We start from the raw sequence: 17,075 nt of genomic DNA, 5'->3' as shown, positions 1-17,075 counted from the left end.
TCTTCCTCGCCTCCCCTGACTTGAAAAGATCGCTTACCATTTTCCATTAGCTAGCAAAGTGCTTTTCAGAAGTAGGTGGGCTTCAGAATCATATGTATATATGTGTGCGTGTTGTGTGTGTGTTGTGTATGGGGGGTGAGGGGGGGAAGCATGCCGATGCTCAGATCCCACAAATCCACTGAGTCAGATTTGCCCACTGTGGTGCCCAAATCGTGTAAGCGGAAAACCTTTCCAAGGACTTCTGGTCAACATACCAAAGCAGATACCCACCGACCAGTGGTCTTTTTCACTGATACAAATCTTCAACTTCACAACTTAGGTGGATCTTTCTATAGGTGATACGTGCGATTAAAAAAAAAAAAAAAACTGCAGACATTTAATTGTATAAGAGGAAATCCACTAAAGATATTTGGGGCCAGTGGATTATCAGAACACCTGTCAGAACTTTTCTCCATTTGTGTACGTTCCCTTTGCCCTCTGCCACACTCACCCATGTTTAGTTTCTCAGTCTGTCTGTCTTGTTTGGGTTAGAAAAAAATGGCATCTCACAGTGTTAGGCAGTTCCTTTGCTAACAGGTACAATGGGGATTTATATTTTAATGTGAAAAGTCCCTTATTAGAGTAAATGAGTGCTTCTCTTTCCAATGCATTTGTCTTATTACTTTGGATGTTTAATAGTAAGATTGTGCGTTATAAACCCATGTAGACATCCAAGTATATGCACAGATGGAGACTATCAAGCTTGCAGGAAAGGGCAATGGAAGTGGCCTCTGTTTTCTCTATGGAATATGCAAGTCAGACTTGAGCATGAGAGGTTTAGGGAGTTCTTGTCCCAAGCCTGTTAGTTTCTCCCAGCCACTGTTTCTGACATCACCGTTTTGAATTTTACTGACCGTACAAGAATTCCCTGGAGGGTGGGTGGGAAGTGGATTGGGGAGGAGGGCTTCCTATCTTTTGTTTGATCAATAGATTGTGGGATAGACGCGTCATGTGGAAAACAGCTCCATTTATCCAAGGAAGGTGATAGTGACTCCTAGGGCCCAGCCTGCTCACCCCAGAGGACTTTATTCTGAGGTTTACAGAATATACTGATTGGTGAACAGGTACATGGAGTGAATACATGACTGTATTTGTTTGCCAAAACAAAACCAAAACCAAAACCAAAAACAAAAAAATGTTTGTTTGTTTTTTAATTGTGAAAGAAGCATACGCCCATGGAAGACACTATGGGGGGGAAAGAGGAATGTAGGAAAACTGAAGGAGAAACTTTGAGCTAGAGTGCTCATTTTAGAATCAGAGATGTGGATTCAAATCCACCCTTACTAGGTGTATGCTCTTCGGGGAGTTACTTCACGCTTCTGAGCTGGTCTTCTCCTAGGGTCTAGGGGACCAATTCTCATATATTCTATGGGAATAATACCTCTCTTGCATGGTTGTCATAGGGATTTGCTAAAGCACATTCTGTAAACGACTTCATGAAATTCTGGGAATAGAGGAGTTTTTAACACTACATCTGAGCTGAAAGCACTTTTATTGTTGGTAGCACAGTGTGATGGTTGCTAACACATGCTCGCCAGGCAAGCAGCCTTGACTTTGAGTCCCTTCTGATTTGAGGCAGAATTACTGATATTGGCATTCTTAACGCGACAGCTAAATAACACTTAAAAGAATTTGTTGAGGGGTGGCTCAGTCACCTGCCAGGCAGCTGCCTGGGTGGCTCAGCCGGCTAAGTGTCCAACTTCGGCTCAGAACCTGATCTCGCCGTCGCAAGTTCAAGCCCTGCATTGGGTTTTGTGCTGACAGCTCAGAGCCTGGAGCCTGCTTTGGATTCTGTCTCCCTCTCTCTCTGCCCCTCCCCCACTCAGGCGCGCGTGCGCGCGCTCTCTCTCTCTCTCTCTCTCTCTCTCTCAAAAGTAAATAAACATTAAAAAATTTAAAAAGTAAATAAAAGCATTTGTTGAAATCTCTTAACCGACTGAGCCACCCAGGCGCTCCGTGTTGAGATCTCCTATACGAATACTATTATTATCAAAAAATAGATTTCAGTTATGTTTATCTTCCTAACGTATGAACTGAAATTCCCTATTTCTTGCCTTAAGATTACAAACATCCTTCCTGGTTTATAAGAATTATTTTTTGAAAAAACCTTTTTGGTTTCAGAAACAATTAATGCTCATAAGAAAGTATGGAGTCTTTCAACAATGTTTCATTTTATTATTATATTTTCTCTTTCCTGGAAAACCAATGAAGAATGGCAGTTTTATATATAAAACGGTAGTTAGCCTTTATATGGATGGCATTTTCCTAAAAGCCTAGAAGTATTTCACATTTTGCTGAAAAACACCCTGTTCCCAAGTTGGATCTGATTAAAATTCAAATCTATATTAACATCTCATTACTTTCTGAAAAAAGTGAATGCCACACTTAATGGAAAATGCTCAGCGTCTGCCAGCTCTGTTTTGTGGGTTCCTGAGCAAGGCTGTCATAGGACCCAGGAGGGCTGGGTGACAGAGACATCCTTGTTAAAACAGTCACCTGGCGTGAATGCTGGCCCTCGGTTTTCCTTCCTTTCCCCTCTCCCATCCCTACATTGTTTCAGCTGCCAGCCCCCTAATATTTTCCCTAAAGCAAGGGAAAGGGAAGGGCAAAAATGACTTTGAAAGAATAACATTTCTTTCTATGGACTTAAATAGAACACTCAACACAAAACATCCTGTGTTTTCTTTTAATTGATGGCATTCTAACCGTGGTAATGGGTGATCTAAACCAGCGCCTGCTTTTCAAACAGACGTTGTTTCAGTCGCATACTATCCTACCAAGGGAAAGTTGTTTGACTATTTAAAATTACAACTTGGACGCCTTCCCCTACAAGCTCTGGGTCTCCTTATCTTGCTGTGCCTTTCTCCCTTCCCCCCTCTGTTATACTTATCGCCTTCTAACATGTGTTTATTATGGTTTTTGTTTATTCTCTGACTCCCCTGGCCATCCTGGAAGCAAAGATCTTTGTCTGTTTTGCTCATTGTTGATTTCTCTGTCCTAAAGCCTGCCTGGCACAAAGTAGGTACTCAGTAAACATTTGCAGCATGAGTGAATGGACTCGTTCTCACAAGTGTCCTCTCCCATACAATTATGGGGAAGAAAACTGGTAAAAATACGATCCCAAAGTGCTATAAATATAATACGCTTATACTTAGGAGATATATTTGAAGGTATAGTTATGCTTGGAGTTTATATATCTTAGTTGGCAAAGAAAAGATATAAGGGTTGGATGAGAAAGAAATATCTCCTTCCCACCCTCTCCTCTTACACTGCTTTATTTTTCTTCAAAGCCTGGCTCCCCTACCCTACTGCCCTCCAACACGACATATATTTCTTTACTTATTGTCTACCCCCCTTACTAGATGCGAGCTTTCTAAGGGCAGGAACTTGTGTATTTTGTTCGCTGCTATAGCCCCTTTGCTTAGAGCAGTGACTGGCTCAGAGTGAGCACTGAACACATATTTGTTGAATTAGTAAGGGTTTGGGTAAGTGTGCTTGTTGGAGATTATCCACGCCTGGCCCTGAGTCCTGTGGAGTCCACAGCATAATTGAACATTGGGACCTTGGTACTGCTGAGGTGGACGATGGGCAGGGAGAGGAGACAGGGAAAAAGATAACCAGGGTGGCATTAACATTATACATTTTCCATTTATGGTGAAAAAGAGGCCCCTTTCGTTTTACATATATGCGGTATAGCATGAGCCAAGGGACTGTGGTTTGGATCCTGGATCAGCTACCTATTTTCAGAATAAACTAAAATAATTTCTTGGTTTCTTGATGTCTCGTTTTCATTGTCCGCAAAATTAAAACGGTTACCTAATCTGTGGTTACAGAGGATAGAAAGGGCTTGACACACAATAGCTGATCAGTAAACGTTAGCTGTCTTCATCATCCTCACCCTCCTCACCATCCAGGGGCTGACAGACTGTAGCTTGAGGGCTAACATCCAGCCGGCGCTTGTTTTGTGAATACAGTTTTATTGGAATACAGCCATGCCCATTCATTTTCTTATTGTCCATGGCTGCTTTCTCACTCCAACAGCAGAATTAAAGAGTTCCAGGAGACTATTTCTTGCAACACCTAACACTTCACTCTCTGTCCCTTGGCAGAAAAAGTCTGTGTACCTCGATCTAGAATATAGTGTGTCAGTAGTGTTAACAGCCCGTGGGCCAGCAAGTGTGGCCCATGGATCAGTGTGATGCAAAAACTTTTACTGATCCGTGACAAGGTAAGTGCAGAAAGCAAGAGATAGGTGTCTAGAAACGTTTATAGAATTGCGATGTGCTGTTGACATCCAAGTGCATGATTTGGGCTTACACAAAAGCGTTAGTTTATGACAGATGGAAAATTAAAACAAACAAACAAACAAACTTCTTCCCATTAGAAAAGAATCTGGTGTTTTGTAATGGGATTTTGCTATATTAGTGACTCAGTAAGATATACTTGGTGTGGTTTCAGATGGGAACATCTGGGGGTTCATCAGTGACACACAGGTCCCGAGACTGCAAGTGACCTGGGAAGGTTGATGGCGAGCCCATTAATAACGTCATGCAAATGGGGTTTATATGCAGACGGACGGGCCAGCCACAGTTCACTTATCAGCTAGTACGGTTGTGATGTGTTGCTTCATATCTGCGAGAAGGCGGCCACCTCAGGATCTCGTGTGTGTCTTGTGAACATATATAAATGAATTCCTGAAGTGTATTTTAAGTTGACAATTCATCCTCTCTGAATAGTAAGCCAACAACTTTCCTGGAAATCTAGCAAAACAACAGTTCTATGACCAGCCTTATGTTTTGTTGCATGTGCACTTAAAAAAAGCAGACTGACTCTTTCCTTTTCTGTTCTAGAATCAGTTCCAAACAGTAAGGCGTGCCAGGAAAAACAGACAAACTCTCAGGAACAACAATGCCCATTATGCGTGGGGTAGGAGCCGCCAGACTTTGATTACTGGCCAGACGTTAACCCCTTTGGTGTCTTATGGGGGAAATGCCAAGTCTGAATCCAGACACTTTCAGGATCTTACAGTCACTCGTGGTGTGAGAACGGGCGATTTGTAAAGACTCGTGCAAAAAAAGGACTGTTGTGAGAAGGAAGTGCAAGTTCAAGGCCACATCTCCTTGTTTCGTGAACTGTGCCGTGACTCCTTCTGGCTGGGTTACCTCTGCTTTTCCCTCTGCAGGCCTGCTCGTTGTGGGCGACAAACACACTGCTCTTGCCACGTGCCCCACCTGGGTTCGCAGCTGGATGCCACAAGGAGAGGGCCAAGTTTGGTACTCACAGAGATAACGTGGGGATTCCTTGAGGCTACCACCTACAATAAAGTTGCCAGAAAGAATTCCTGAAAACTCTTTTATGATCAATTTCTTCCTCACTTTACATATCCTGTAGGTAGACAGGCTGTACTCTATTTTGAAAGCTACAAAGAGCAGAGAGTGGTGCCTTTGATAGTGGGAGAGTGACAGCATGTGTATCTGTAGTGTGTGTGTGTGTGTGTGTGTGTGTGTGTGTGTGCATTTCATTTGTTTTTGTACTTTACTCTTTAATATATATTTACTGGTAATATACTGTGGGGTGACTGAAGATATCAGGTTAATTGCAAACATAAAGTAATTATTACCATTTATTATTTATTTTTGCAGGTCAGTCAGCATTATGTTAAACATTTTACACACACATACTTTAATTCGCTTTATCCTTAAAAAAAAAAAAAAGCCAGTGAAATAGCCCCGTTTTACATATTCGTAAATCATGTTCCAGAAAACTCAAGGGCACATGGCTAGTGAATGTCAGAACTAGGATTTACATCCAGATCTGTCTGGTACAAAACCCATTCCCTTACTCATTTTGCTGAATTGCTTCCCTAAAGATGAATTTAAAAAATGAAAGGCATTTTCCTAATTTCTTGGAATTTGGATTTTGCTTGGTGAGAGAGGCACGTGGTGCAGAATTGAAAAGGCTGTGACACAGCTATGCATAGAATACCATGATTAACGAATTCTGTTGGAAGGCAGGACAAGGTGGGAGAGGGTAGAGGAAGGTCCCACAGAGAAAGTAGTACTTGAGCTATGCTTTTGCCGAGTGGGACATTCATGGGGTGGAGTGGGGGGGGGAGGAGAGAGAGAGAGAGAGAGAGAGAGAGAGAGAGATTCAGATTCAGCTGGGTGTACTTTGTGCAGGAAGAAATCTAGACTTATGCAGAGGCACAGAGACTTCTGGCTTACTGAGTGATTCTATGATACAGGACAGAGAACTTGGCAGTGGGAAATTCTTTAAGGTTGCTCCTTCACTATGTCCATACCTTGGTCTCCTTTATTCTCCATTGCATTGTGAAGCCTTATTAGAAGGGGACACAGGGAGAAAGTGAGTTCAGTCTGAGTAAATCAGAGATGATAATGACTGTTATGGAAACTTTAGGAAAAAGACAAAGGTAACTCCATCCCTCTGCCTTTTGCAAGGGTGGGACCCTTACGGGATAACTGTTTCAGGGATGAAGGTGTATGCCAGCCCTGGGAGTGAAGATGCAGGTTTTGGCCTTGTCTTAGTACCACATGGAGGGAAAAAGGAAATGATGTGCTTGGTTTTTTTTAATTGTATTGTTTCACCCTGAAGGGCGTGGATCCCCAATTCTTTCACCAGAGAAGGAGGACAGATAAAGAAAAGAGAGTTGTATCCACAGACAAACCCTATGTGAAGATGACCGTGGTAAAGGGAATGCCCCGTCTGACCATTTGGGAATAAGGAGTCATCACGTATTCAGTCCCAATCAGGGGGGCAATCCTGCTCAAATAGAAGGAGAACAATGACTTCATGGCCAGGATGTTTGTCAACCTTGCGCTGTTCTGTCTGGCACAAATGTAAGGCAGTCAGCATAAATACAAGCGATGTTGTTGGCAGTCACAACACCACAACTCTGGGGTTTCACTTTGAGAAAATGAGACTTATTTTTGAAATTTGGGAGGTTAAGACTTCAGAGCGGAATGATCACCAAAATATTTACTTGCAATGATTCTGGGTTTTGTGTATATTTTAAAAAGGGATACTGGGCTCTTCTATATTATTACAGAGTCCTCTCGGCTTCCAAATCTTCCTATAAAATGCCTCTTCTCTTGCCTTTAAATACATTCTGTGACTGAATATGATTATGGGATATTACATGCATCCTTGTCTATTCAAAAGATCATGAAATAAAATGCCCATCATTAAAGCCCCAAAGTGATTGGATTGGCATGAAGAACGGGGATGGGGCTGGCATGGGAGAGAGGATCTGACTCTGGGATTTCATGAAATCCAAAACAATAGGACAGCTGCTTTTCTATAAACAGATTATTATTATTATTTCTACCTAGACAGCTTGATAGCAGCCATTATCTTCTTTCTGGGTGTCTTATCAAGTTCCGGTTGTGTGCAGCATGGGTGATAAGGAATGAGAAATGTCACCCATGGGATCGCCAAAGATTATTTCCACGCACTGCTGTTCATCAACAGCAAATCCCTTAGAACTGAAAAGTAGTCCTATTGTTCACGCTGGGCAGTGCTATTCTGACTACACCAAGAAAGCAGAAAGAGCATGTAGTTGCCATTGTGTGAAAGATTGAAATTTCATTACTCTCAGGTAAAGTTCAAGTAGTCTTGATTTTGAAAAGAAGCATCATCATGGAATATCTTTGAAGAGGGAGAAGACAAGGCAGGACAGAAGAATGAAATGAGCTCGGAGCTTTTCAGGACTATGAGAGAGTATAAAGAGAGAGAGAGAGAGAGAGAGAGAGAGAGAGAAAGGATAATACTTTCAATCACTGGCACTTAAAAAAGCCAGGCAGCTAAGCCTCGAAGGAATTGAGTATCATTGCATTACCATTACTTGTGATCCAGTAGTTTAATGTAAAGAATCTACATATAACTCATCAGAAAACTGTTCGCTTTCTGAATTTCTACCTAATTGTCTCTGGTTCATACCAAGTTCTTGAATGAAGTGAATCCGTTGATGTTGAAAAGTATTCCTTTATTTCTCAATGAAAGAAAAATGTTTTATTACTGATGTAGATGTGCTGGCTGTAAATATTTGAGGGGAAAAAAATACAGTCTTATTTTATTTCTATTCCAGGGTCTCAGCATCTCAACTTTTTCTCTGACTAAAGCAAAGATTGTGTGAGGGAAAAAAACAAAAGCAAAAACTGAAGTGTATGATTCATTTGTACTATATTCTTATAGGATTTCCTCCCAAGGTATCCAGAGATCTTTAGTCTCCCTTAGACACAGTTTTAGAGTCATGCTGGCATTATAAATAAGCTACTTGGAAGGGAGCCAAATAAAATTTTTCCAACATCTTAAATCACTATTCTGATTGGAATTTCAAATGAATAAAATACTTTGCTCTTAAACCAACAACTTCTGAAATTAGATTTCAATCATGGAATCATTAAAATGAGGAATGGAAAGAGGTTGGGAAGGTAAAGAGCAAAGAGGGGGCACAGAGAAGGAAAGAGAACATAGGAACAAAGGAAGGGACTTTGATTTCCTTTTAGAGTGTGAGCTCCAGGGGGTAAGACCTGTTCTTGATGTTTCTATAACACCTGCAACTGAGTAAGTACTCAGGAGGTATTTGCTAAATGAATTAGTGCAAGATGTGTAGAAAATATGGTTTCAGTGTTAATATATCCAAAGGAACTTTCTCCTAACTAAACAAGTTTTTTGTTTTGTTTTGTTTTTTTTTAGTTTTTTCAGCTGTTAAGCATTTACTGGGAAGCCTAGAGCTTCTCCAACTTTAATACACATATGAATTATCTGGGGATCTTCTTAAAATACAGATTCTAATTCAGTAGGCTTGGGATAGGGTCTGAGATTCTGCATTTCTATCAAGCTCCCATGGGATGCCAAGTCTACTGGCCCACAGATTACACTTTGAGTAGCAATGTGCTACAGTTAAGACATGGGGGGCTGGTTTGGCAGTCATGAACTCTGAGTTCTCTTCTCTGACATTAACCATTTGGGTTTTTAAGCCAAGTGATTTGTTTTCTTAGCCTCAGTCTCCCATCTATATAATGGGTTGGATGCACATGATTTCTAGGGTTCTTACAGACTTAATATTTTAAAAGAAAGAAAGAAGAAAGAAAGAAAGAAAGAAAGAAAGAAAGAAAGAAAAGAAGGAAGGAAAGAAGGAAGGAAGGAAGGAAGGAAGGAAGGAAAGAAGGAAGGAAAGAAGGAAGGAAAGAAGGAAGGAAGAAAAAATTTAGAGAATGCCTGGTCTGTCTCTAAAAATCCCAGGGAGGCTAAATTACTCCTTTTCGAAGTTGCACAGGTAATTTGGCATAGCTGAATTGTGATTCAGCTGATTCCTGAGGTGTAATAGAGTAATTTTTCCACTACCATTTCTTTTATCGTTATTAATTATTTTTGTGGGTTGCTTACAATTCGCCTGATACAATGCTAAGTATTGGGAATACAAAGATGAGTAAATTATCATATTTTATTATCAGATCTCTTGCCTGATGAACTGAGAGTTTTCCATGCTTCAAGGTGACAGCCAACTAATAAATGCAAATGTCTAATATGTGCTAATATGCTAGTCCTTCCTTCTCAGTGATAGAACATGTTAATGGTTGCAATATAATGTAGGCAAAGATGGCCCCAATTCTTCAACTCTTCCCTATCTATTCCCTTTGCCATGTGACTTTCCAGTTTATCATATCAAAAGGTAGAATTGCCCCTCTCCCCGCTCCACTTCCTGACTTTGGGCTGGCTTGTCACTTGCTTTGAATACCAAGTGCCGGTTCTAAGTCCTGACCACACGAACTCTTGTCCATTTTTGTTTCCTCTCTCACACTACTGCCACTAACATTAGACAAGCCTGGGACAGACTCCTGGAGGGTGAAGGCCCACAAGGAGTGATCAACTGTCCCAGGTGAAGCCAACCTAGACCAGTCTCCAGCCAACCCCCACACAAACCTGTGTCAAAGCCCAACCAGGGGCAAAAGTTGCTCACCCAGTCCACTGCTGACCACAGATGCACAAGTGAGCTCAGCAGAAACAGGAAGCACTGCCCAGTTTATCCACAAACACTGAGCGATAATAAATGCTTACTAAAGCCGGTTAGTTTTGGGGCGCTTTGTGATGTAGTACAACGTTATGTGGTACGATGGCTTTCTGAACGCAAAGCTTTCAGTTAGATAAATGGTTCACCGGGTAGGGTTTTCCCAGGAAGACAATAGGTGAGAATTTATGGGGTGGCATGGGCTTTACTACCCCTTCTACATTTTTGACTTGCTTCTCATAAAAGGGGGAGGCGTTTAGCTTGTATTGTGTTTTATTTTACTGATAACAGAAAGATGTGCACAAGGATCACAGGAAACACTAAGTTTAGAGATTGAAGCTGAAGATAATATACATGCATATTCCTGTCCCAAAGGAAGCATAAGAGACAGAGACAACACCTAAAGTCACAAAAGAAAATGAATGTTTGAGTCCTGGTTCGGCCATGTGGCTGTGTTATCTTGAGCTTTGATTTTCTTCTGGTAATCAGGTATAACCGTAGCTGCCTATCTTCCTTCATACAGTGTCATGAGATGTAGTAAATACAAAAGTGCTCTGTCAAAGATATTTGCAAATGACGTACCTGATAAAGGGTTAGTGTCCAAAATCTATAAAGAACTTATCAACCTCAACACCCCCCCAAAAAAATAATCCAGTTAAGAAATGGGCAGAAGACATGGATAGACATTTTTCTAAAGGAGACATACAGACACATGAAAAGATGCTGAGCATCACTCATCGTCAGGGAAATACGAATCAAAACTGCAATGAGATGTCACTTCACACCTGTCAGAATGGCTAAAATTGGCAACACAGAAAACAACAAATGTTGGTGTGGATGCAGAGAAAGGGGAACCCTCTTACACTGCTGGTGAGAATGCAAACTGGTGCAGCCACTCTGGAAAAGAGTATGGGAGTTCCTCAAAAAGCTAAAAATAGAACTACCCCATGACCCAGCAGTTGCACTAGTAGGTGTTTATCCAGAAGATACAAAAATACTGATTTGAAGGGACACATGCATGCTGATATTTATAGCAGCATTATCAACAATAGCCAAATTATGGAAAGAACCTAAATGTCCATCAAACGACTGAATAAAGAAGAAGATGTGGTACACACACACACACACACACACACACACACACACACTGGAATATTACTCAACTATCAAAAAGAATGAAATCTTGCCATTTGCAATGACATGGATAGAACTAGAGTGTTTAATGCTAGGCGAAATAAGTCAGTCAGAGAAAGACAAATACCATATGATCTCACTCATGTGGGCTTTAAGAAACAAAACAGATGAACATAAGGGAAAAAAGAAAGAAGAGAGAGGCAAACCATAAAATAGACTCATAACAATAAAGAACAAACTGAGGGTTGTTGGAGGGGAGGTGGGCAGGGGGATGGGCTAAATGGGCAATGGGGATTAAGGAGGGCATTTGTGATGAGCACTGGGTGTTATATGTAAGTGATGAATCACTCAATTCTACTCCTGAAATGAATGTTACACTACATATTAATTAACTGGAATTTAAATAAAAACTTGAAAGAAACAACAGACCAAACAAACAAACAAACAAACAAACAAAAAACAACTAGTCATTTTAGGACAAAATTATTTCCTTTTCCCTCCATAAAAATGTTTCCTTTTTTACTTATTATTTATTAATTATTTATTTAAAAAATTTCCTTTTCCCTCCCGTTTCTCATGTCTTTCTTCCCAAAAACACATGTCTTACTTTTCTTTCTTACAGTTGTTTCTCTTAGTATTTCCAGAAGTTTTAAATATATTTATTAGAATTCTTAATGCTTAGAAACCTTAATTTCTAGTAAAAGTTCAGCTGGAGGCAATTGTGAACCGTCTGTCACATTAGGATTTCTTAAATTTGCAAATGTATGAATAAATCTGAAAATTTTTCGAAATGTGCTTTTTTGTGATACAATCTTTAATATAATGTAAAACATGTTTACTAACAGACCCAAATTTATCTTTAGTTTCACTGCAATAAGCCACAAGTACATAAACCTAAGTTTCATAATAAAAAAATGCTCTGTCAAATAGTAACTGGTATGCAAATGTTACTTACTTTGAACATCACACTCGGTTTATTTTATTTTCACGTAACAACATCTAGTAATTATTGAGAAGTCATTAATCCCTATGTAAGTATAATAACAACTACTTTATGTATATTAGCTGGTTTTCAAATTGACTTTATCTAACTTATCACATTTTGATTCTCCAGTGATGCCTGGAAATGCATGTCTCTATTTTCTCATTTTGCAGATGGGAACCTCTGCTGTTTTCTAAATTATGCTGTTCCTAAGGCTGAGATCATGGACACGTCTGCTAAGATATGAACCCCACCATTTTGGAGGGTTTTTTTTTTTTTTTGTAAGAGTCAAAATTGGTGAGTAAATCAGATCTTTGGCTTTTATTACCTAGTAGAAGCCTCACCTAGCATTACGATTTTTTCATAACAGCTGTTGTCTATGAGGTGTCATTCTCTTTTTCCCCAAGACATTTTTAAAATGAGAAAAAGATAACGGTTCCTCTGAAATTGCATCTTGGCCTAGTGTTTGTATTCTGAAGTCATCAGATTATCTATTTGATGATGTTAATGGACTAAACACACAATGAAATTATTATCCTCAGAGCGCCAGCCGTGAATTTTAATTTTTGATTATGTAGTTGTCTTGGCGGATAGTGTGGATCCCGGGCTCAGGCAATTTCTATCTGAATTATGTACAATGGCCTAAGTATAATACTACACTCATTTTGATCATATCTTACCATCATTCCGGTTGTAGCATATTTTGGTAGTATGACAGACAGTCGCTCTTGGGACATTATACTAGCCGCTCTTTGTTAAGAGCCGATGGTGTGAGAGCCAAAACTCATTTGGTTCCCACAGGAGTCTATTGAACGAGATCTGTTAAGATTCCCATTTTATAGACAAGGGGACTGAAGCACCAAGAGTTTGGGTAAGTTGCCTAAACTCACACAGCGGGTATGTGACAGGACTGGATTTTTAGCTTGGCCATGAGAGTAGACAATTCCTATATTACACATCTCTCTATTTTTTTGTACTATAAGCTTTTCTTTACGTCAGACACCAAGAAAAATGGAAAATGGTATGTGTTCACAGGCAGTTCAGGCACTGTAAAGTCCCTTGCAGAAATCTTCTAGCAGTCAGCTTTTAGTAGGATCTTGCCCTGTGTGCTAGATGTGTTGGGGATAGAAAAGAAGTAGAAGAAATGCTCCCTCCTAATGCACCTGAAGATTTGTGTGAGGAGACGATTTTTCTGTAGGGTTTGGAGGGTAGAATTGGTGCTGTAAGTTTGGAAGCTTATAGTGGGGAGACAATTGATAGCAGCCCACGAAATCACTTCATTTCCGGACATTGCCGTCCAGATTCCACTTGGGTCTGTTAGTCCTTGCAACATGGACAGGCTCACCTTCAACCTCTCAGTTCTTCAAATGGAAAAAGTACGAGGCTGCTCCAAATTTCTTCTTGCAGTCTTTTTGCCCACATCTTGTGGTTTCTACTTACTTCCATGTCAACCCAGACATGGATGTCAAACCTTTCACAAGTTTCCATGGGAAAGTCAACCTGTACCCGTTATAGATTGAATTGTGTACTGCAAAAATTCATGTGTTGAAATTCTAACCCCCGCAACCTCAGAAGGTGGTCTGATTTGAAGACAGAGGTGTTACAAATGTAGTTAAGATGAGGTCATACAGAGATGCGGTGGGCCCCTGACTCATAGGTGTCCTTATAAAATGAGGACATTCCAGCGTAAATACAGATGCAGGGAGAACACTTGAGTAGATGAAGGCAGAGATGAGGGTGATGCTTCTATACACCAAGAAACACCAAAGTTTCCAGCAACCCACCAGAAGCTAGCGAAGAGGCATGGGACAGAAGGACCCCGCCATGTTGACACCTTGACCTCAGACTTCTAGCCTCCAGAACTGTGACAATAAATTTCTATTGCTTAGTCACTTTGTTACAGCAGCCCTAGAAAATGAAGACACCATTGTACCCCAATGTTTCTAGCAGCACTCTCAACAATAGCCAAATTATGGAAAGAGCCTAAATGGCCATCAACTGACGAATGGATAAAGAAATTGTGGTTTATATACACAATGGAGTGCTATGTGGCAATGAGAAAGAATGAAATATGGCCTTTTGGAGCAACGTGGATGGAACTGGAGAGTGTGATGCTAAGTGAAATAAGTCATACAGAGAAGGACAGATTCCATATGTTTTCACTCCTATGTGGATCCTGAAACTTAACAGAAGACCATAGGGGAGGGGAAGAAAAAAAAATGGTTAGAGAGGAAGGGAGCCAAAACATAAGAGACTCCTAAAAACTGAGAACGAACTGAGGGTTGATGGGGGGTGGGAGGGAGGGGAGGGTTGGTGATGGGTATTGAGGAGGGCACCTGTTGGGATGAGCACTGGGTGTTGTATGGAAACCAATTTGACAATAAATTTCATATTAAAAAAAAATAAAAATAAATAAATAAACATTAAAAAAAAAAAAAGAAAATGAAGACACCACCAAACATTTCCTCACTTGAGTAGATTTTACTGAAGATATTTGGGGGGGAGGCATGTCACAGGGAGGGGTCACATCACACAACCCACAGGATCCTCTCCGTTAAACTGCCCCACCTCTGCCCCCCCCCCATCATCTCCCCCATCCTGGGTTAATCTCTAAACACTCAGTTTCATATTCATCTCCCTATTTTTTTTTTTTTTCAGAGTATTTTCCCTTCCTTTGAAGTTGAAGCTACCACCATCTAGGTCCTGGAGCTCAGCTTCTAGCCCAACCATTCATCAAAGTACATGTCAAACACAAGCAGCTCATTCACTTAGAGGAATTCCTGTGCCAAATGTTACAGTAAGAGCATTTTCTAGATGGCCTGGTTTCAAATCTCGGCTCTGCTACTGACGAGCTAGGTGAACTTGAGCAAGTTACTCCACCTCTCTGAAATGAGAATAAGAATAATAGTAATGCCACCGCATAGCATCTGTCTTGGGTTTGGTGCCTCCTACCCCCGACACAGAGGCAGATATTTGTGCACAGCACACTGGGCGAGGCTCTCAGGAATAGCACTGTGAGGAAGGGAGACGAGCTGGATGGACCGAGAGAGCTGACTTGTGATGCAGGTACTCGCTCATCGGCCCTTCGCATGGGGAGCTGTGCCTTCAGAACGGTCTCATATTAAGGCAAGGGGGCTGTATCTTTGTCCAGTCTCACAACAACTAGTTAGAAGCGGGCTATACCCAGTGAGGGTTCATAACCTTTGGCAAGGCGGTTCCCTTTGGCTGAAAGCAATTTTTTGAGAGGAGCTCAGCTCTGAGCGGTCAGTCACCGACACTGTCTTGATAGCCGGGGAATGAGGGCCTTGGATGCTTTTCAAGTTTCCAAGCAGGCAGGAAAGTTTCCAGGTGACACCTCCCAGCATGAACTGCAGGATTATTGTGAGCACGAAACAAGTCACCATGTAAAATATGCTTGGAACAGAAGCTGGTGTGTGATAAGTGCTGCATCCGTGAGAGCCAACATGTACTCAAGGTTCACGTGAGCAAGTTGTAGCTTTATGTAGTTGCATACGGTTTACAAAATGATTTCACTTGGATTTTGATTCTTACAGAGGCCCTGGAGGTGAGGGAAGTAATAGCTATCTCATCTCGCTTGCTTTCTGTGAGGAAACTGAGACTCAGAGGATTTAAATGACTTGCCCAACGCCACTCGGGTAGTAGGGACCTTGTTCTCTGTTTTTAATTTCCTCTTCCTGATTTGTGACCACAGCTAATTTTGGAAGCCACGAGTACCCATGTGTAGGCTCAGTCTCACCAACCCTAATCTGAGGACAGACTGGTTTTAAGGATTTACAATGCCCTAGTTCAGCACCGGGATTCAGCATTCACGGTCTTGTGGCTGGCTCAACCTTACCTTGAGCCATGCTTAAATCACAAAGGTGGCTGATAGAGACGTAGGTACTTCACCAGGGAAGGTTGGCCAGCTGGCTGTAAGAGCCCTTGTGAGGTAGCTTGACCCTAGTGTGTTCTCTGTGTTGTTGTATTGTCTGGCCGGCCACTTGAAAGACATGATTTTGTGTTGTCTGAGAGTAGAGAAGGTTTCAAGGGAAGACTATACTAAATAAATACAGAAAAGACTGGTGTTTAAGCTAGACTTCTGCTTTTCAAAATTACCCAGAATATTTGAATCCCCAGAGAAAAACCTTCTTCTCCCCGCAAGCAAACGAATCAAACATTTGCTCGGAAAACATAACATAAGGGCAAAGGGAGTGGGTTGGTCTTAAGAAATATACCTCAGCTAAGATGCTGGGTGTCCCCTTTCTCTTTTGTGGGAGGGCCAGCCTAGACTTTCTTCATGCTTTTGTCTGGAGACCAGAGGCCCCACGACCCTGGTTAGGGTTGTACATGCACGGCTAGTTTTTGTCTCTGGAACGTTCATTTTTCTGTGTTCCATGGTTGACCAACTTGCCTCTGGAGACCGTCACATTAATAACTCTAATGAGTTTACAGGGAAGGCCTACTCTGGCCAGATGGCCATTCTGACTCCTTAGAGAGATTTTGCACATCTCTGTGCTGACTTCATAGCTTACCTCTCAGCGGGCAATGCCATGCTCTTTATTTAGAGAGGCAGCAGAGTAAGCAGTGTTTAGAGCTCATGCTCTGAAATTAGATTGCCTTGGCTTACATCAGCTTACCTTTTGCTAACAGTGTGACCTGGGACTAGTTGTTTTCAGTAGATGTGACTCCGTTCCTTCAGCCACATAACGGAGGTGACAGTAGGCCTTTATAGGGTTGTTTAAAGATTTAATAAAGCGATTGGTATAAAGCACTTGGAAGGGTGGCTGGAAAAAAGCAATGGCTAATAAATCTTAATAAATGATACATATCTTACAGACTTTTGCTTACAAACTAATAACAGAGAGAATATTTATTGAGTGCTACTATAAT

This window comes from Panthera onca, chromosome B4 (genome assembly GCF_046562875.1).
Source record: "Panthera onca isolate mPanOnc1 chromosome B4, mPanOnc1 haplotype 2, whole genome shotgun sequence".
Taxonomy (NCBI): domain Eukaryota; kingdom Metazoa; phylum Chordata; class Mammalia; order Carnivora; family Felidae; genus Panthera; species Panthera onca.
Note: the sequence above shows the minus strand (reverse complement) of the source record.